The sequence below is a fragment of the Canis aureus genome, chromosome 16 (genome assembly GCF_053574225.1).
Source record: "Canis aureus isolate CA01 chromosome 16, VMU_Caureus_v.1.0, whole genome shotgun sequence".
Lineage (NCBI taxonomy): Eukaryota > Metazoa > Chordata > Mammalia > Carnivora > Canidae > Canis > Canis aureus.
Genome location: NC_135626.1, coordinates 44,682,595 through 44,704,883, shown reverse-complemented (window position 1 = coordinate 44,704,883; position 22,289 = coordinate 44,682,595). Strand labels below are relative to the sequence as shown.

The following is a 22,289-nucleotide window of genomic DNA, read 5'->3' as shown; positions in this document are numbered from 1 at the left end:
GATGATTTACTACAACACAAGAGAAACATTAACCAGTACAGCAAGAACATTCTCATTATCTGCCCAAACACATTGATTTAGTGGGTACCAATAAATTATTCATTCAAATTGAATGCTGCATGCTTAAGTCTTCATTTTCAGAAAATAGGCCCCTCATAAAGGTGCTTATGGACTCATAAATGTTCTTCCTCCTTGAGAACTACTTCCTGAACTCAGGGTTTTATGTTTAACAGGCTTATCCAAAGTTCATCAATACTTGTACCCACTCCACCACTAGTCAGGGCTTTTTACAGCAAAATTAACTTTTAACCTCTGATATGGTAAACAAAGGCAGAGTGAAGTGCAGATAAAATTAAATGTCCTCATAACCCACAGCCCACTGACAAATAACTTGAGACAGGCAGAGCATAAGTTCCTCCAGGAAGCTCCCAACTGTCTTAATCTTAATGCCATGCTAGAGAGGAAAAACTATCTCAGTTAATAGCCAGTCCTCCACCATCCTGTGGGTCTTCTTTAGCATATGAAAATCCTTCTGAATCTTCCCCATCTTTACTTCCCCAACCCCAAAGTATATCCCTCTCACAATCCCAAAAGCAGCAGCTCTTCCTGCCCTCAGGTCTTATCCCCATACTTTGATAAAACCATCTTTTTGCACCAAAGACGTCTCTAGAGTTCTTTCTTAGCTGTTGGCTCTGGATCCCAACACTACTCCAAAAACATCACCCTCCACCCTCTCACCATGGCAAGAGACAGACAAACCATTGTCATCACCACCTACCACCACCTCTAAGGCTACCCCTGATTTATATCAATTAAATTTTCTCCTGGTAGTATGAAATTTTTAACCAAGAGATCAGGAGACTGGGAGTCATGTCAACAGTTCATTAATGGAAACATTTAAGAAAGTAAACTCAGGGGTGCCTGGTTGCTCAGTGGGAAGAGCAAGCCAGTCTGAATTTGAGCTCCATGTTGGACATAGAGCTTACTTTAAAAAAAAAAAGTTCATGCACTCTTGGTCCTAAACTTTCCCCTATAGTAGGTTATCTCCTGTGCCCAAAACTTGTTTTTTCTTCCTTAGATTATGTGAAATGCCCTTTATCCACTCAATATATTTTATTTTCACATAAGCTAGTGAGAATCAGATTCTGTTTCTCACAACTAAAAACACTTAACTAATATATCAGTATAATGTGTTCTTAACTCCATGGTTAGAGTATTCATTAAGGACAACAGTGATTTTCAAAGTAAGCACAGTAAGGGGAATGTTAAAAACCTGTTCACTCCCCTCCCTACTAAGTAAAGAATTCCACTGATACCATTTGGAATGCCTAGGGGCAGATAAAAAAGTTAAGAACCACTAAATTCTTTAAGTTGCTTTAAAATAATATTAATAGGGAAATGTTTCTATAGAAGATAACACACTGTGACTAATCAAAGAAGTCACTTTGGTGTCCATTCAATTCTGTTTCATGTCCTTTCCTCCAAAGCACAAAATCCCTTCATAAGCAAAAGATGCTTTCATGCTGTTTTCCTTCTGCTCCTAAGCTCCCTATTCTTTAGGCAGATTTTTCTGTCTTCATCCTTTTCCTTAGTCAGATGGTCCTATATTGCATTTTATCCAGGTCTCTCATAGAATACTTCCTACTTATTGGCTAGATAATCTCATCAATCTGAGGCTGAGTTGATCCATCATCATCTGTCACCCCTCTCCACCAAAAAGGATTCAAAATCAACACAAACATAAATGGAGCTAGCAGCTGTTTTAATATTCACAAAAAAGGAAATACTGCATCTATATATGATACTTTTAAAATATTTCTATTTTGAATTAAAATAATACCTTTTTAAGAAGAGGTTAACTTACCAGGTAAAATCCCAAATTAACCGCTTCATCTATGTCTAGAAGAGTAGGTGTCTGTATTTAAACTGAGGCAGTGAAAGCCTGTAGATGGCTGCTGATTTTCAGCAGGCTGGCACTATTCTCCACCCCAGCACACACAGTGAAAAAACAATAGGCTATCATAAATCCAAGCAACATCTTCAGACATGCCGAAAGAAACTGGATCAGTAAACATTCACACCAAAACAAATACCAGGGGGAGACACCGAAGTCAACAACCCCAAAAACTAATAATGTTAATATAAGCGTGTGACCTCTGGAGGTAAACCAATTAAACACGAATCCAGCCTCTGCCACTTACTAGTTTTGAGACTTTGGGCAAGTTATTTAATTTTTCTATGTTCGCTCATTTGTCAATGAAATAATAATAGTATTCACTTGCTTGGCTTACTAGAATGACTAAAAGAATTAATATACGTAAATAAAAATTAATATATGAAAATGGTGTCTGTTATGGCAAGTAATTATACACTTTGAGACCTATTGTATATAAAATCAGTATAACTAATATCTTCAAAAAGACAACAAAGAATATCATATTCATGAAACAAAAACAAAGCAATTAAGAAAAACCTACCTATAGAACCTGGAAATGAAACAGACTCATAGAAAAAAATTCTCAGTAGATGGGGCAAACAGCCCCACAAACAAATCAGTAAGAAAGAGCACTGAAGAAATCTCCCAGAATGGATGAATGGTAAAAGTGAGAAAAGCCAAAAACGATTAAGAAATGTGTTAAGAAATCATATAAATGGATCACATGACTAACCGTAGAAAGCAAGATGGAGTCACTTATGTCATGCAAGGGCCTGTGTCAAACAATATCATGATCAATTAAGGGTACTGACTGCAGCTACGGGGTATCACCAAGATCAGCACTCACTGACAACACTCCAGAACGGCTAACAAGCAGAAGCAGAGGAGGTCTGTGAAGGCCCAAGAATGATTAAATCCCTTTAAAAAGGGAGGATTTTTGCAGCAAACTGTCAAATTCTTCAGATGACCCCTTACGTCTGACCACTTAAAAAGGCAGCTGCTACCAAAGGTTCTGTCCGACCGATCTCCAAATGGAATCGAGAACCTTCAATGCTCAAACACAGTAAGCATTAAGTGCAGAGAGCTGACCCAGAGAGGACCAATCAATGCCTTATCTCAACTGTGAGCCTACATATTGACTTCATGTTTGGTTCTTTGTTAACTTCCTACCCTCTGTGAATTGTCTTATGTTCTGCTTTGTGCTCTGAGTAAGAAGCCAAGTTAATCACATGGTAAAATGTCACTGAGTGTGGGATCCTGTAACCACTTTATATAACGTTAACCTTGCTTTATGACTGACTAAAGCAGACATTGTGGAAAGACCCAACTTGTGTGTGCACCTTCAGAGCTTGCTCATGACACTGACCTAAACAAAGTAATGTTTCTTATGTTCACAAGCTCTAGTCTAATCATGTGAAAATGTTAAATTTCAGTAACCTTGAACCTCTATTTATGCAACTTATTAAAACATCTTAAAAAAAGAAAATCCAATTGGCTGTTTCCTTCGTGACATGAAACAACCGGTTTAGCTGTTTTAAAAAAATGAAACATTCTTAACATTGATTTTTCATAAACTTTTTAGCTTAATGTTCATCTGAACAGTACTTTCAAAGCTAAGGACGGGTTTTTGTAAACAGACACAACAGTGAACCTATTTGTCCTCCTTAACCCCACAACCACAGTTTCCAAGCAGGCCCAAATGAAATGGGCCATGGGGATAAATCAGGCATGTCTGCTCTGCATAATAATACGAGGTACTAACTCTACTGTAAAAGATTCCTCGCAAACTATGGGTGTTTAGGAAAATATTTTGCTTCCTCTTTCAGTGCCCAAACCATATTGGCTCTGCGAATGTCTGCCCTTTGGGAAGAAGAGAGAAACAAAAAAGAATAAGAAAAGGGTGCCTGTGACTCATCCTGGTAGGGTAATCACAAAAGTCCCTTCTTCTCACCCTCATTCTCCACTCTTCTGCAGAGTTTTTTTTTTTTTAATTTTTTTAAATTTATTTATGATAGGCACACAGTGAGAGAGAGAGAGGCAGAGACACAGGCAGAGGGAGAGGGAGAAGCAGGCTCCATGCACCGGGAGCCCGATGTGGGATTCGATCCCGGGTCTCCAGGATTGCGCCCTGGGCCAAAGGCAAGCGCCAAATCGCTGCGCCACCCAGGGATCCCCTGCAGAGTTTTGAATGGGAAATTAGAGTGCAGGAAAGATGTGGAAAAGGAGCACTTTCTGTACTGAAGCCAAAGATAAAGATGTATCTCAAATGAGACCAACTCCTATAGGTAGGTGAATGAGGTTTCCTGAAAGAAGGGTGGTTTAAGCAGAGGTGATATGAAAGTGATGCTTTGACAGAAACGTGCAACTGAAAACAAGGCTGCAAAGTTAGAAATGAGGCGTGGCCAGCAAGGGGAGATCTGTGAAGAGTTAATTTATCAGGTGCCTTCTCTTGAGCCATAAGAAAAGCCCTATTTAGCAGAAGGCTCAAAATGTCTTCTTTATTTATTTATTTTTTTTAAGATTTTACTTATTCATGAGAGACAGAGAGAGAGAGAGAGAGAGAGGCAGAGACACAGGCAGAGGGAGAAGCAGGCTCCATGCAGGGAGCCTGATGGTGGGACTCGATCCCGGGTCTCCAGGATCACGCCCTGGGTTGAAGGCAGCACTAAACTGCTAAGCCACCAGGGCTGCCCTAAATGTCTCCTTTTTGCACTATAATTCTCATTAATTATCTCAAACTTTATAGCTCTATAAAGGCACTCAAAAGAATAAAAGGAAAAGGCAAGAAAGGATGTTTAGCCAGCCCCACATTTGACACAGTAAGTGGGAACAGGATCACACAAACACCTCAGAGTTCACTCACTAGTGATGGAGTTCATGAAAGCCATGGCAGAGCTGGAAATGGTGGAGAGGACCACATAACATCAAAAGGAGCTTTGTGAGTAGACAACACATAGGACTTTCTCTTTTGCAGCATATACTAGAAGACGATCCTTGAAAGCACAAGCTAACAACTGAAATACAATAAAACTTCCACTGGCATGTTTTTAACAAATCACATGTTTTGGAAAACATAATACCTGATATAGTTCCAAGACAAAGACTTAACAGTCTAGTATCTTTAACACTAACAAAGCCAATTCTTCACTACTAAAAACAGTGACTACAACACAGAAATAAGAGTATACAATTATATTTAAACATTTTAAAAGTTACTTTCCATTGCTCCATAGCATACCTGGGGAATGCATTAAGGTTGGAGCTTTTATTTATTTTTTTAAAGATTTTATTTTATTTATTCATGATAGACACACAAGGAGAGACAGAGGCAGAGACACAGGCAGAGGGAGAAACAGGCTCCATGCAGGGAGCCTGATGTGGGACTTGATCCCGGGACTCTAAGATCATGCCTTGGGCTGCCAGTGGCGCCACTGGGGCTGCCCGTTGCAGAGCTTTTAAATAATAATTAGGTAAGTTTTAAACATCCAGTATCACTAAAGGTATAATCAAATATTTAACTTGCCTAGATAAAAACAATACATACTCAATCTATAAATTGCAAGAAAATTCAAAGCCAACTAAAGCCCATCTCTCTTTTCTAAGGTATTGATAATTGACTTAAAGACTAAAAGTGATATAATCCAGTATTCAATATCAAATATTCATTAGTTTATTTTAAAAATCTTGATTACATTATACCCACTGTGAAATATATTCTACCCTTCTCAAAGCAATAAAAAATGTTCATGACTGTTAGAAATAGTTAGAAATTATTTGAAATGTATTAGTTTTACTTCTGAGAGAAATGAATCAAGATTATATCCTATAAAATAAAGAAACTGAGTCATCCTGGTAAGAGATGTGGTCTGTCACCTTTTTAGCAAGCTTCTAAGATTTTTGGAAAGGCTCTTTACTGAAAATGTTCCCTATCTCTAACAGATAAGTGTCAGAGGTTACTCCTAGTCCTCCAAGCAGAGATGATTATCACTACTTTCTTATGGATATCACATCCATATCCAATAAATAACTGCAGTTTTCATATTGTGTCTTCATCATTATTTTACATCTTAATCTTGGGCTTGACCATGAGATCCTTAACCAAAAAGACTGCTTTATCTTTGCTTCTCCACCACCAATGGTAATATAACCAATATCCTCTGACTGCAAATTCCTTCACCAGAGTTTGCTAAGAGTCTATATATATATATATATATATATATAATTTTTTTTTCCTTAGAGTCCTTATAGATGAAAGGTCTGCCAACTACCATGAAGGAGGTAGGACCTAAGTCCAGGGTGGAGCCTGTTTTGTACAGCCCATGAGTTAAAAGTGTTTTTCACATTATTAAATGGCTGTGGGAAAGGGGGATCAAAGACTATTTGTGACATGTAAAAATTACATAAAATTCAAATTTCATGATATAAATAAAGTGCTATTCGAACATAGCTGTGCTCACTCAGGACTGTATTGTCCACGACTGCTTTTGTGCTACAATGGCAGAGTTAATTGATACAGAGACCATATGGTCCACAAAACCTAAAATATTTGCTACCTGGCTCTTTACAGAAAGTTTGCTGACCCCGTTATAGATTAAAGGAGGGAGAAGGAAGAAAAGTGGCACATTCATTTTAACCTTAAGAAATTTATACATCCAACATAATGGGGAAAAATAGACGATGACTTTGCAGATAGATAAAATTTAATATAATGTAGTTAAGTTCAACTGGAGAAAAAATGGAATGGAAATTTCAGGCAGAGAGAAAAGAATAGGAAAGCTAGAATCCTAAAAGGGGCTGAGGCATGGGCAAAGTGAACTGGGGCAAAGGGGGCAGATGTATGTTCTAGATGACACTGTAAAGACAGGCACTGGAGATGGGTTGTAAAATATCTAGTAGGCAAAATTTGATTAGACACTATTTTGTGCAGCTATATACAGCACCCTGTATTTCCTCTACCTTGTTTTTCATACCCTAAGAATAATTGTTTAATTGCCTGGCAATCATATAGTTCATTCGTCCATTCATTCCCCCAATCCCCAAACCTCGACCCACTGCTACCAGCAACAGCACACTCAAATGAAAACCTTTGATTCCTACTTCATTGAAAAAAACTGAAGCAATCAGAAGAAATTTCCAAATGTCCCACTATCCTTCTTATCTCTCTACCTACAATTATGCCTAATATTTTAACAATATACCATCTGGGTAACCTGATGACCGTTTTTGCTAAAAATCTGAACCATAAAAGCTTTCAACAAAATCTGGTACTTAAAGTTTATTTTTTGGAAGAAGAGATTAAGAATATATTTGGCTGGGACACCTGGGTGGCTCAGCGGTTGAGTGTCTGCCTTTGGCTCAGGCCGTGATCCTGAGCTCCTGGGATCGAGTCCCACCCTGAGCTCCCTGCGAGGAGCCTGCTTCTCCCTCTGCCTGTGTCTCTGCCTTTCTCTCTCTGTGTGTCTCTCATGCATAAATAAATAACATCTTTAAAAAATATATTTAAAAAAATAATATATTTGGCTGATGACTTGAAAGAAAGTCCTGCCAAATTACTTCACCAGTTTCTTAAGTAATAAAAGCCCTTTAAAATTTAGCTTAACAGGGTAAATCATAAATACTCTCTTCTTATGTTTTAAAATCTACTGAAAGTAATGCAATAATTAAAAAAAAAATACCGTCAACATGATTCAACCTGAATTTTAGGACCATTTTGCTGTTGTTGAATGGGAAAACAGTGCAATGGTACCCACATAACCAGGCATCCCATCCCTTTTCTTACATAGAATAGGTTCCTAAAAGCTTGAGCTTATCACCATTTTAATCGAATTAATTCGGGTGCTGGCAAAGATTATGATTTAGTAGACTATCAACAAAATTATTTTATATGATCATCCTCTCCACTAACCCACGGGCAGAGATTATCAAAACTGTATTTTTCTTGGTACTCTTCCCACACAGTATCTGGAATACAAGAGACATTCAAACAATGTCTTGTAAAATGTGAATAAAGCTGCTCTGACCCTGACTGTTAAGAATTCCTTATCCCAAACCCTGTTTAAAGGGAAACAGACTCGAACAAGCACATAGTCAGGGATTACTGCCTTTTTCAGTTTGATCTCAACCCAAACAATCCCAGGAGCCTGAACTACCTATGTTCTCTGAAGATACCCCTTCTAACGCTCTCCTGGGCAGACACAAAATACGGCAGCGGAGAGAAGCCCTGGGGGCGGGGGGGGGGGGGGTGCTCAGCGGTTGAGCATGTATCTGCCTTCGGCCCAGGGCGTGATCCGAGGACCTGGGATCGAGTCCCACATCGGGCTCCCTGCATGGAGCCTGCTTCTCCCTCTGCCTGTGTCTCTGCCCCCCTCTCTCTCTCTCAGTGTCTCTCATGAATAAATAAAATCTTAAAAAAAAAAAAAATACGGCTGCGGGTAAAGCCAGCAGCAGAATGGAGCGTCAGTCCTGGAATCCCCATCCCGCCTTTTTGTTAGTTGAGCCCCTCGTAGGTGCCTTAGCCTCTCCGTGACCCATTTTCCACCTGCGCCCGAGCTCACCGGGTGGCAGCGTCAGGATCAGGTGAGGTACCTGGGCGCCCGGCTCAGAGTCGGGGGGGGGCGGGGGGGGGCAGCACATCTCCCCTCCCCGCCGGGCCCTTCGGAACGTCCTCCCCAATGCACGCGTCCACCTACATCCTTTCAGGCTTCATTTGTTCCAAAAGGCGCACGTTAGGGCACTTGGGGGGCGGGGGCTCAGGGCGCGACCCCGCGGCCGGGACGAGGCCCGCGCCACACGCGCCCCGGGGAGCCCGCTTCCAAGTCCGCCGGCGTCTCTCAGGAATACACACGACACGTTAGCTCGGAGCACAGCAGCCCCCGCCCGCCCCGGGCTGCCGGCGCCGCCAACCCGGACCCGGACCCCGGACCGGGCTCCCCGCTGCCCGACCCGCTTTCGGGGATCTTTTCGCTAACCTTTTTCACGCCCCAGCTCTTGCCCGCGTTTGAGGAATCGGGGCATTTCCCCTCAAACCGTGTGTGGCGAGACCCGCGCGCCCTCCTGTCACCCAAACTCTCCTCACACGCAGGGAAGAGCGCCCCGGGCCGCGACCCGAGGTCGGGGGGGCGGGGGGCCCGGAGGGAAACGTCCTCGCACAGCCCCGCCCGCCCCGCGAGGCCGCCCGCGCGCGACCCCCGCCCCGCCGCCCCCTCGGCGCCCTCCCCGTCGCCGGCCGCTCCTCCGCCCCGCGCCCGCAGGGGCGGCGCCGCTGCCCTCCAACCCCCGCCCCGCTCCGGGATCACCTCAGGGCCGAGCCGCAGCGCGGTCAGGCGGGACGCGCTCCGCCTGGGGAGACGCTCCGCGCGGGTGACGGAGCTCGGCGACCCGAGAGTGTGCGTGTGCGTGTGTGAGAGGGCGCGGCCCCGCGCGTGCGCGCCCCCGCCGGCCGGCCCGGGGCGCCCCAGAGCCGCAGCGCCCGCAGCGCGCCTGCCCGGGGAGCGCGCAGCGTCCGGGGCCGCGCTCCGCCCCCTGCCGCACGCACCTGGGGGCGGGGCTCCGGGGGCGGGGCTCCGAGGGGGCGGGGCCCTGGGGACGCGCGCGTCCGGCGCACGCTGAGGGGCCAACGCGCCTGCGAAGCCGGCGCACCTGGGGGCGGGGCTCTGGGGGGCGGGGCTCCGAGGGGCGGGGCGCCGGGGGCGCGCGCGCTCCCGGCGCACGCTGAGGGGCCCACGCGCCCGCGAGGCCGGCGCACCTGGGGGCGGGGCTCCGAGGGGGGCGGGGCTCCGAGGGGGCGGGGCGAGCGGGGGCGCGCTGAGGCCGCCCTCTCCCCCCCGCGCGCGCCCGGCCGCAGAGCCTGGGTGCCCGTACCCCAGCCAGGCCCTGGAGCCCGGCATCCGCAAGGTCCCCGGGGGCACAGGCAAAAACCACCGGCCTGAAGTCAGGGGCTCGGGGTTGAGTCCACGCTGCGGCCTCCTAGCGTGTGACCTTGACCCGCCTCTCCCGTGGCGCCTAGGTTTAGGAGCCCTTTCTTGCCTGTTGGCCGGGCTTTGAGTGGTCCTCTCCCGGGACTGCATTTAGATTCTCTCCGCTGCCCCTGCAGCGCCTGGGTCGCAGCGTCCTCATTCTCCCCCACCTGCTACCTCGCTCCCGCATCAGACACCGACCTGAGACATCTGGATGCTGAGGATGCTTTTAGTTTCTGAAGTGTCCCCAGGAGAGCCTGGGAATGTGGCGGATCCTGAATTTTCCAAATGGCCTGACACACAGGCATCTGTGGCAGATTCTAAACCGCACTTATTTTTGCTAAAAATATAAACCGATGTTTTGAATTTTATTGCCCAAAGTGGCCTAAATGGTAGCCAGAAGTTATTATAAAGGAAAGAAAAGCTCAAAGTTAGCGTTACAGATTTTCCTCTCCAGATGTCTGTATGGTCACATTTCCTGCACAGTTCTTTACTTTGGGGAATTTAACTGTTTAAAGACTTTTTTAAAAATTCCGTTAATCCTGTGTACATCATGTTTTTTTACATATCTTTGTTTTTTCTGCTTCTCAAATCTAAACCAAATCTCTCCAACTGTCACTGCTAAATTCTACAAAAAAAAAAAAGAAAAGAAAAATCAAGGTATCGGGTTTTATTTATCCTACCGAATATGGATTAAGTGAGAAATTCAAAGAGGTTTAGCAGAATCTGTAATGATTAAAATCTGGCAGTTGATGTGCAACGAGGGGGAAATAGAATGTCCTAGAAACTATGCAGGAAAACTGAAGCAGGCAGGTAATAAAAACTATTCAACCATGTATTTTTCCTCTTTTGAAATATCTAGGACATGTTACAAATTCAAAAGAATGAATTCCCAATGGCCTAGGATTTGTGGGCAAGTACACGGATGGAGGTCAAAGATAAATAAACTTGGTAAAAATGTGTAACTGAAACACATAGTCACCTCAATGCTGCAGTTGTACTTCTCACTATTGGCCTCAACCTGCTCTGATTTCAAGAAGTCTCCTCAATCTTTTCTATGACTATGCAAGGCATTTGCTTCCTAAGCTTATTTCTTATAAGATTCTCCGTTATTCATTCTGTCTGCTGGTGCTTCTACTCGTTTCAAGACCAAAACCCAGTTCTCTGAAACTCGTTCCCTCCCCCCATCAAAATGGTCCCACTTTCATTGCAATTGCACACATGTTCTCGTCTTGTTCACATCATTTTACTTAGGTACAGTCTCTTCAATTAAACTGCATATCTCTAGGATCAAGAGTTTTTTTCTTATATCAGTTTGAATTTCCAGGTCTTCTGCATCATATTGTGTGGTACATGTTGTTGATAACTAAGGATGAAAAAGCACATGTACAAGAGTATGCAAATATTATTGTCAGTATTACCCCCACAAGATATCACCACTCACTCAACAAAATCTACCTAACACAAGGAAGAGAAGATAATAAATTCTTCTTATGGGATGGATCATAAAACTATATGGTTTGGGGAATTATATAGAGAGAACACTAAGACATTGAAATAAAAAGACTGTTACGGAAAAATATATTGACCATAACATATTTCACTGTGCTTCTGAGCCAGCTATTTATCAGTTTTTGTGTACCTTGTAAACAATTTAGCCACATAAATCTCAATCTAAATTTCCATAGTTACCAGGTCCCAGTACTAAAGCAGCTACAGGGAAGATGTTCCTTTTTGAGCCTCTGTATCTAGGAAATAGCAAACAAGCCAAACTGCTTGGTTGTCATGACGGCAACTCGAATCCCCATATCTCATTAATAGATTTTTAGACATATAAATCACAGGGGAATACATAGATCATAGAAGTCATAGACTGAGACTTAAACAAGTTGCCTAGCTGAACAAAATAAATGGTGACCAGAATTTTGACAGTATTTAATGTAGAAAAAGAAACTTACGCTTGCTACCCTTTTCCTGATGTCACATTAGGACATTATCTTACATGATCATCAATACACTGAAAATGAGATATACCAGTTTTAAATTATTACTATTAAGCCCTCTTTATAATTTCTTGTTTTTAAACATTTACCATTTCTCCAAGTTAAAAAGAAAGTGCCAAGAGAAGGGATGTGGTTTCTAAATTCAGGGTTTAAGTTAGGTATAATTTAGAAGAGTTTCAAATTAGAATCTTTTTCTAGAATAAGGCCAGACAAATAAAGAAACACAGCCTTGAGTGACAACGTAGAAAGACAATCTTGGCGTCTTCAGCAATAGAATTCCAAACTACCATCTCAAATGTGGCTCAGATTGTTATTAAATAGCTTAGGGAAATGATGAATTAATGATCAGTGGAAGGTTGGAGATGAAAACGACTTTGAAAGGTAGTTTTAGGGGCACTTGGGTGGTTCAATGAGTTGTGCATCTGCCTTCTGTTCAGGTCATGATCTCAGAGTCCTGGGATGGAGCCCTACATCGGGCTCCCTGCTCGGTGGAGAGTCTGCTTCTTCCTCTCCCTCTGGTCCCCCACGCAACTCACATGCTCTCCCTGCTCTCTCTCAAGTAAATAAATAAATAATATTTAAAAAAAAATAAAGGTACTTTCAATTTGTTTATGATAGTTTTAGTTTTATTACAGGAAAATTAGTCAAGGAGATTAATATGTAAAGAATACCTAGCCAAATTTGTTATTTAAAAAACTCAACCAACCCACAGTATGTATCCAGTGCCTGGTATTCTTGCTTAGCAAGAACCCCAGCTTTGCCGGTTTAAAAATAAAGGTAAAGAAATCAACATTAGGGACACCTGGGTGGCTCAGTGGTTGAGCTTCTGCCGTTGCCTCAGGGCATGATCCGGGGTCCTGGGATTGAGTCCCACATCGAGTCCCTACGGGAAGCCTGCTTCTCCCTCTGCCTACCTCTCTGCCTCTCTCTGTGTCTCTCATGAATAAATAAATAAAATCTTTAAAAAAATCAACAATTATCCTGAGAGACAACAAAATAAATAATTAAAGAGCATCAAATGGAAAGTGATACTTGTTGCACCGCAAACTATAAAGTGCTGAAGAGACACTGAGGGCTTGGAGTTACCTGCTACCTTCAATAGAAAAGGTGGGAAGGTAGGCTTAACCAGCATGCAGTATAAGAGAGGGTGCAGAGATACAAGCCTGTGGAGGTCTTTATAAACACAGAAATAACTTATTTACGTAAGAGAATAATGTAAAGGCTAAAAAAGGAGATTTGACTCGATCTGTGTGTTTTTTCTTCAGTAAGGAAAATGGACTTTAAGGAGGTAAAAGTGAAACAAAATAGAGAACTGAAACTCGAGAGAGGTGAAGGGATAGTGATCAAGCACCTATCTGTTTCAAATAAGTTCATGTTTCCAGGCACAAATTACATCCCACAGCTGTTTACAGGTAACCTAAGACGCACAACTGGTAAGTTCAGAGAAGCTGTAAAAAATGAAAAGAGACAATAGATCACCTGCTTTCAGAAACTGCTTTAAAGATAGACACTAAAAGCTCTAGAACAGAAAAGCAAAACTCCAGAGCTCATAGTTAAATATATTTTGTGAACATTTAGAAGAGAGTTCAGTGGTCACTAAGAACCAGACCAAGCTAAGTTATACTGTATTTCTTTTTTTATTTGATTTTTGGGTTAAAATGGGAATTGTATAGTCATGATAGAAATTAACTTCAGGAAAGCATTTAATCCAGTCTTTCATGATAGTTGTGTAGATGAGACTCCAAAATAATGGCTTGATGTAATTCTAACTAGGTAAACTCGAAGTTGGGTAATCATAGCCAAAATTCGGTTCTGAAGAAAGAACCAGGAAACAAAATTATATTAATAACTTGAATTCTATGCTAAAAGATAAAGATAACATTTAACAGGAATATATGAAAGTCTCTACTTTGGTTTAAATTGAAAAATTAGGGGATTCCTGGGTGGCTCAGCGGTTTAGCGCTTGCCTTCAGCCCAGAGTGTGATCCTGGAGTCCTGGGATCGAGTTCCACATCAGGCTCCCTGCATGGAGCCTGCTTCTCCCTCTGCCTGTGTCTCTGCCTCTCTCTCTGTGTCTCTCATGAATAAATAAATAAAATCTTAAAAAAAATAAATTGAAAAATGAAGGCACATGGGAAGTACAAAATAAGATTCTGGTTCAGCCATGGGAAAATCATCAAGAGATCTTCTTGTCTGCCAAAATCAGTGTGGGTTAATAATCTATGTCAGATAGCTTGCAGCGATGCTTCTAACATTTCCATTTGAAAACACTGTGCTCACAAACCTGCCACTTCCTTTCATCCTTGGGGGATCCCTTTCTCGATATTCCCTTTAGAATTCACTCTCCCTCTGGAACAGACAGAATAAGGCCTCCGGTCTGCCAAAGATGTGTACATCCTGACCCCTGGAACCTGAAACCTATATTACTTTACATAGAAAAAGAAGATTAGGTTTGCTAAACAGCTGACCTTGAAATAGGGAGATTATCCTGGATCATCCAGGTGGACCCAGTATAATCACCAGGGTCTTCAAAAGTAGAAGAGGGAAGCAGAAGAACAGATGAGAGTGAGGACTCCACCCACCAGCGCTGGCTTTGAGGCTGGATGAAAGAATGCGGGTGGCCTCTAGAAGCTGGAAAAGGGGAGGACACCCTGAGGACCTCCAGAAAGAAATGGAGTCCTGCCAACACCTTGATTTTTATCGCAGAGCGAACCATGTGTTCTAACGTACAGAACCACAAAATAATACATTTATATTGTTTTAAGACACTAAGTTTGTGGTGATTTGTTACAGCAGCAATAAAAAAATAATACACCTCTTACAACTTGGTTTCATTCTCTGCCGCATAGCCCTTTTATTATTAGCATCCAAATGTCCATTCTTTTCTTTTCTCCACCTAAGAAACATAATACCATAGAAAGGACAATGAATTATTATTTAGATGTTGTGAATTCAAAAACTTAAGGACTCAAGTGACTCCATAGTCATCTATGCATAGTTAGCCTATATGATCACTAGTTTTCCAACTCGTAAAATAGGATAAATAATATCTGCCATCTTTGGGTAGCTTCAATGAGTTTTCGAAATGAGGTGACTGAAATGATAAAAGCCAACTATTAAGCACATAATACGTGCTACATGCTGCTGTATATGCCTCACATGTAGTCTTTTATTCGATCACTACAATGCCACTGTGAGCTATGGACTATTATTTTCCTCCCACCAAGGCAGAGAGAAGTATTTTGGTTTTGGTATTGTTTTTAAAGATTTTATTTATTTATTCGAAAGAGAGAGAGAGGCAGAGACATTAGGCAGAGGAAGGAGAAGCAGGGCCCACGCAGGGATCCCAATGTGGGACTCAATCCCAGGACTCCAGGATCATGCCCTAGACGCTCAACCACCGAGCCATTCAGGTGTCCTGAGAGAAATATTTTGAAAGTTATAAAATATCAGAGATTACAAAAAAAATGGACATCACGGAGGGACTTGATATACAATAAAGAAGAAAGTTTTTTTCTACTAGTAATATTCCTTTAAAAAATGTCTTTTTCATTTAAGCTTTATTGATATCAACTCTCAATATTTGTTCCTTACACAGTTATTCTCTTAATTAATCTGCCCATTCAATCTGGAAGTTATATTTGGGAATGCCTCTTATATGTCAGGTGCAAATGAAACAGGCATGGGACAAGGAGTTGGTAAGGATTTTAAAAATTGTAAAGAGGGCTATAGATAAGAATGGGTGTGACAGTACACGGTGGTCAGTAGCACCACAGGCATGGGTGTCAGTAGGAGGAGGTAAGTGATTCACCTAATACAGACCTGAGAGGTGAAGGAACATTGTCCAAAGGGAGTTAGGTTAGGGTCCGAAGGGTGAATAGGGGTTCAGCAAAACTCTGATAGAATACTGTAACCTGTGGTATTTCAGCCTCTTACCCACTCACACTGAGTTTCTTATTCTCTACTCTCTCTGAGACTCAGAGGGATCTTGCCTAAAGGTTCATTCCTAAATACAATTTGATGTCAAGTCTCTGATGTGAAATTTTCACGTTTCATACTGAATATGATCTTGGTATCTAATCCATTTGTGTCTGATCTCACATTCTCTTAATCCGATGATCAACCAGTACTGTCTTAGACCACTTTATTTCCTTACCCAATCAGAATTTGGCCCAATTTTATTAGTTAATCATAATATAAATAGGGGGCACCTGGGTGGCTCAGTGGTTGAGCATCTGCCTTTGGCTCAGGTCGTGACCCCAGGGTCCTGGGATTGAGTCCTGCATCAGGATCCCCACAGGGAGTCGGCTTCTCCCCCGCTCCCTCCCTCCCTCCCTCTACCTATATCTCTGCCTCTCTCTCTGTGTCTCTCATGAATAAATAAATAAAATCTTATCTAAAAATAATATAAATAACAAGTGAAAAATGAACAGGTGTTTCTATAGAGGAATTGTGATTACCTGTGATTACCTGTTGTTGCCACTAGATGACGCCCGTAAGCCTGAGAGACAAACAGGCTGGTTCAGTCTCTCCTCCCTTCCTGGGAACTAGAGAAAGTAACCAATCAGAGGATTGGGACATGGGAAAGAAGAAACTGCCCGAACTAAATTTTAAGTGATCCTGGTTCTCAAATGTTTCCTTAAAAAATAAACCCAACATCATTCTTTCCTTTTGGATAAATGGGACAGTAAGAAATTTAAAATTTAGTTACCTGTACATACCTTTCCTATCTTGAACCACCCTGTCCCCATTCATGCTTTATTTCTATTTCTTTTATTTTTACTTTCTTCTTTAAAATATTTGTTTCTTTGGGGATGCCTGAGTGGCTCAGTGGTTGAGCTCCTGCCTTTGGCTCAGGGTGTGATCCTGGAGACCCGGGATTGAGACCCACATCAGTCCCTGCAGTCCCTGCAGGGAGAGGGAGCCTGCTTCTCCCTCTGCCTGTGTCTCTGCCTCTCTCTCTCTCTGTGTGTCTCTCATGAATAAATAAATAAAATATTTAAAAGATAAAATATTTTTTCTTTTCTAAATTTTTAAATTTTTTTTTTTAGTTTTTACATTCTAACAAAACTGTCATTCCAGCATCCTAACCTGTCAAATTGAACTATTTGTAGTTCCTTATATATGCCCTTCACTATCCCAACTACTAATCCAAGTTTATGATTTTCCCTCAATCTCGAAGAGCCACTCTCTCTTCAAAAACTTCCCCCTCCAATATTACCTTTAGAAATCCCACTCATTCTTCAAGGTACATTTCAACTACCACCTCTTCTGTGACATTTTTTTCTGTTACTACCACTAGAGAATGCCTTTTTTCAATTCTTTTCATTCTCTTAACAAACTTAGTATTTTGTTTAATAATAAATGTAGCATGCATTTATTGTAAAGCTATATGCATTTCTGTAGCAAAGGCTTTCTGCTTGTGATTATTTATGAACCTTTCATAATCTCCCTGCTATATAATGTTTGCCTTTTGACCGCAGAGACCACCCTAGTCATTTTTATATGTCCTGAAGCATTTAGCGCAATATTATTTATTGAGTTGATTTGAATGGTAATCTCCATAAGACTGTTGCCAAAAACTCTAGGAATAAAAAAATGAGATAATGATTCTTAGTGATAGTCCCCTGGATAATTTGAATGAAATTCATTAGCAGGACCTGGGGAACCAAACTCATCTTTCCAACTAGAAATGACAGCCATAGCGTGAGACTCCCACCTCCTCCAAATTTATAGAAATAATGGACAGAATATAACTATTTTAAACTATAAAGCTGAGTTCAAAATTGAGAGACCAAAAACTTCAGATACCAGAATGAAGAAGAACTTCAAAGTCATAGTAATAAGAGCCAGGAGTTAAGGTTTTAACCTCATGCAGGACCAAGAGGTGAGACCCTAGAACCACTTAATGTGTAGCTGGAATGAAAATTCCTGCATAAATTAGGACCCTAAAGAGGTTGTCACTTTTTGAAGCCTAAGAAAGTTGCCAAGAAGTTTATCTTCTACCCAGTAGCCTAGATTGGACAGAGGTGTGGGGTAGCAGTTCCCATGAAAATGGAAAGTCCTAGCTGAAGGAAATCCAGTTTTTACATTAGCATTTGAAGACAGAAGCCCAAACTTAGAAACAGAGAAATTGCCAACCCCCTAGGCTTACAAATATAAAAATTTGTAGTAGTAGTAAGGGCACTTGTACAACTCAGAGCATTAAAGAATCCCACAGAATAAATTACCTTCACTGAAGATAAACTCTCAACAAAATGTGTACCACAAGGGAATAATCCACCACAAGGGACAGTTAACAGATACACCAAATTGGAAAAAAATCTGGGACGCCTGAGTGGCTCAATTGTTGAGCGTCAGCCTTCAGCTCAGGGCATGATCCCAGGATCTGGGATGGAGTCCCACATCAGGCTCCTTGCAGGGAGCCTGCTTCTCCCTCTGCTTGTGTCTCTGCCTCTCTCTCTGTGTCTCTCATGAACAAATTAATAAAATCTTTTTTAAAAAAGGAAAAAAAAATCTGTGCCCAAATAACTTCCATTAATAAAACAACCTTAACATGACTTCAAAATCTGAATAAAATGGTTAAAAACATAAAAGAAAGACTATAAGATAAAAATAAAGTGAAAGAACAAGATAAGATTAAAAAATGGAAGTATTTGGGGGAAAAGAGAAACATTTGGGAAAAAATTGGGCTTTATTGATTCATTAGTTCTTTCAACAAATATTTTTTTGAAAACCCACAAAGTTCCAGCCCTATTTGCAGTGCTGGAGATAAAATGGTGAATGAGATACACAAATCCCCTACTATGACAGAGCTTCTATCATGTTGAAAATAAAACAGTTGGGGCACCTGGGTGGCTCTGTGGTTGAGTGTCTTGCCTTCGGCTCAGGGCATGATCCCAGAGCCTGGGGTTGAGTCCCCCATCGGGCACCCCATGGGGAGCCTGCTTCTCCCCCTGCCTATGTCTCTGCTTCTCTCTCTGTCTCTCATGAATAAATAAATAAAATCTTTCTTTAAAAAAAAAAAAAACACTCAACACATGGGTTTAACAGATAGACTAGAAACTGCAGAAGAGATGATTATTCAGTTGGAAAATAAACTTGAGAAAATTATCCATAATCAGCACAGAGGATACAAAACAGAGAATAGTGAAATTAAGAGATATGGAGAATAGGGGTGCCTGGGGTGGCGCAGTCAGTTGAATGTCAGACTCTTGGTTTCAGCTCAGGTTGTGATCTCTTGGTCATGATCTTGATCTTGTGGTCATAAGACAGGGTCCATGTTGGGGCTCTGCACTCAGCACAAAGTCTTCTTGACACTCTCAGGAATCTCAAGCAGGGAACTTGCTTCTCCCTCTCCTGCCTGCTGCTCCCCCTTGCTCTTTCTCTGTCAAATAAATAAATAAATAAAATCTTTATACATATATCACATAAATATGTTGTATTAAATCATTTAATATGTTATATTTTATGTATGTTTATATAAAATATATATTATATAAAATAAATAAATCTTTAAAAAAGAGAGATGGAGAATAGAATATGAAGGTCCAATGCACATCTAATAAAAAGTTCAAAAAAAGAAGAAAAGATAATGGAGAAGAGGCATTATTCAAAGAGAAAATGGCAAAGAATTCCTCAGGAAGAAAGAAAGGCATGACTCATGGAATAATACAATGAGTTCTCAAAAGGATAAATTTGCAGGAAGTCAATAATGTATCCAGAAACTTCTTTTTCTTTTAATTTTATTTTAAAGATTTTATTTATTTATCCATGAGAGAACCACAGAGCCACCCAGGTGCCTCCTTGCCAGTTGCTTTAAAAAGATTCAACAAATAGTGTGATTTCAGCATCTTAATTTGGTTTGTCAGCCTTTCAGGTCTGCCTCTTGGTGGTGAACTTGGAGGCTACCATTGCACCAAGGTGATTTCCCACTGACATACCACTAAAAAGTAGAGATAAACAGATAACTCATAAGCAAAGAAGGAAGAAAAAAAAGTCACTCAAGTGGAAGGCAGGAAAGTACTTAAAGAACTTAAGAAGTTACACTAAAAAATAAATTTTATTACTTTTTTATTTCAAGAATAGATACCCAATTTCTTATTCACATGCTTCTCCACATCATTTATTGTGGCTGCGTGGAACGCAGATTAAGAACGGTTCTAGGGGCATCTGGCTGGCTCAGTGGGTAGAGCGTACAGCACTTGAGTTCAGCATCATGAGTTCAAGCCCCATATTGAGCATAAAGATTACTTTAAAATTAAAAAAAAAAAAAGAAAAAAGAAATAGAAAGATGGATTTTATTTTTTATTTTTTTATTTTTTTATTTTTTATTTTTTTTGAAAGATGGATTTTAAAGCCAAGCCTCAGTGAAAAAAGAGTGCATATATATCTATAGCAATGTCTCCTCAGAGGTACTGGAAAGAAAAGAAAGAACAGGAGGCACGTATTCACCTTGCTTGATGCAGGTTTTCTAAGCTTTAAAAATCACTACCAATTCCCAGAGCTTTCAACAATTCGATTACATTTTCTTTTAGTGTTTTTTTTTTTTTCAGTTGGTGCTCTTATACTTCTTCATTCTACTAAGAGAAAAGTGAATTTGTGTACTACTAACTCAAAAAAGAATATTTACAACAGCCACAATTGCATCAAAATCATAAAGTGTCATATATTATATATTATATTATATTATTATATTATATTATTATATTAATTATTATATTATATTATATTATATTATATTATATTATATTATATTATATATTGCTACTATACAGAAAAAAGGTATAATGATATGCCTCTAATTGGCCAGAACTTTCAGCCTAGATCCTAAATCTAGCTGGGCATCAGGATCACCTGAGAAACTTTCTTTTTAAAAATTGAAATACATTTGACAAAGAACATTGCACAAGTATAAGGTGTATAGCATGTTGATTTGATATGCTGAAATCGCAGTACGGGTGCCATTGTAGTGTAGCACTTATATCTCTTCAAATAATTATCATTTATTTTTTGTGATGGAAATAATTAAGATCTAGTCTCTTAGCAAGCTGGGCTGTTTATAGTCCTATATTGTTGCCTTGACGCATGAATCACAATTTATCTGGACACAGAATTCTTGCGTTAGCACCCTTTCCCCTCAAAACTCTGTGGACACACACGTTTTTATTGTCTTGAACCATATGAGAGTAAGTAGCATACACTATATCCCTTTCCCCCTAAACACTATGGTGCATATTACCTAAAAACAAGAATACTGTTCTAAGCATACTCAGTTGAATATGTGGGCATGAACTACGCAGGTCCGCACATATGCTGTTCTTTTCAATAAACACAGTGCAGTACCAAACATGTGTTTTTTCTTCCTCATGACTTTCTTAATAATGTTTTCTTTTCTCTGACTTACTTTATTATTATTTCTCAACTTACTTCATGTAAGAATACAGTGTATAATACATACAACATACAAACCGTGTATTAATTTGACTGTTCGTATTATCAATAAGGCTTTAGGTCAACAGTAGGCTATTAATTAAATTTGGGGGGAGTCTAAAGTTATATGTGGATTTTTGACCTCACAGGGATTCAGCACCCTAACCCTTGTATTGTTCAAGGGTCAACTGTATAATTATTAATTTGCTTACTTTCACTCTTCCTTGTAAGAATATAAACTCTAGTGGGACAGGAACTACTTCTTTGTTGGTCCCTGTTATATCCCCAGGGGCTGTCATTTATCAAAAAGGTAGGCAGATTTTTTTCTAGAAAAGGTTAAAGATAAGTAAGGCTTTGCAGATCAAGAGGCAAAATTAAAGATTATATACATACACACACACATATACATACCTATATATGTGTGCGTATGTATATAAATATAAATATATATCCATAATGAGAGAATTTTTTTGAGAATTTTTAAATTGTGGCAATTTCCACAATTTTTAATTGATAGAATTCAAAATACAATAATGATAATTGTATACAGTTTTTTGTTAATATACAGGGCTGGACTTGGGGGAGGCAGAGGTTAGGCAGCAAGGGTTTGGCCAACAGAAGATCAGTGAAACAGAGATAGCTCTTTGGAAGAGAGAACAGCAAGAGGAAGAAAACAGCACCTGTTGCTGGCAGCCCCACTACACTTCCAGTCCTAAGGGGGTTCACAGGTGTTGTTACAGAGAACTAAGGTGATTTCAGAATGCTTTTGGTCAATGGGAGTCCAATAAGGAAACCAAAGAAAAAGGTCTTGACAATAACACCATCGCACTGAGATGTAGGTACAATGCTGCTCTTCTGTCTGTGAAAGGAGGAACCAGAGCAAGTCCCAACAGTGCCCAGCAGAGCTTTCTCCTGTAGAGAGAGATCAGAGCAACTGAAGGAGCTGTCTCAGATCTACTACTC

The 22,289-nt window shown here is 40.7% G+C and overlaps 1 protein-coding gene and 1 long non-coding RNA gene across 3 annotated transcripts in view; both read right to left on the bottom strand.

The window, feature by feature from the left end:
• The window catches only part of ABCA5 (ATP binding cassette subfamily A member 5), a 72,583-nt gene extending 63,198 nt beyond the window's left edge, over positions 1–9,385 (bottom strand). The window contains exon 1 of one of the 2 annotated variants that reach the window (XM_077853648.1): positions 9,232–9,385. The gene's annotated coding sequence lies outside the window, so the exon portion shown is untranslated. Of the gene's footprint in view, positions 1–8,904; positions 9,067–9,231 lie in introns of those variants that run through there. The other variant, XM_077853649.1, reaches the window with a different exon arrangement.
• Positions 9,386–18,948: 9,563 nt separating this feature from the next.
• LOC144286761 (uncharacterized) overlaps positions 18,949–22,289 on the bottom strand; it is a 48,933-nt gene continuing 45,592 nt past the window's right edge. Inside the window, exon 4 of the long non-coding RNA XR_013354723.1 lies at positions 18,949–19,281. This is a non-coding gene — a long non-coding RNA (uncharacterized LOC144286761). The remainder of the gene's footprint in view (positions 19,282–22,289) is intronic.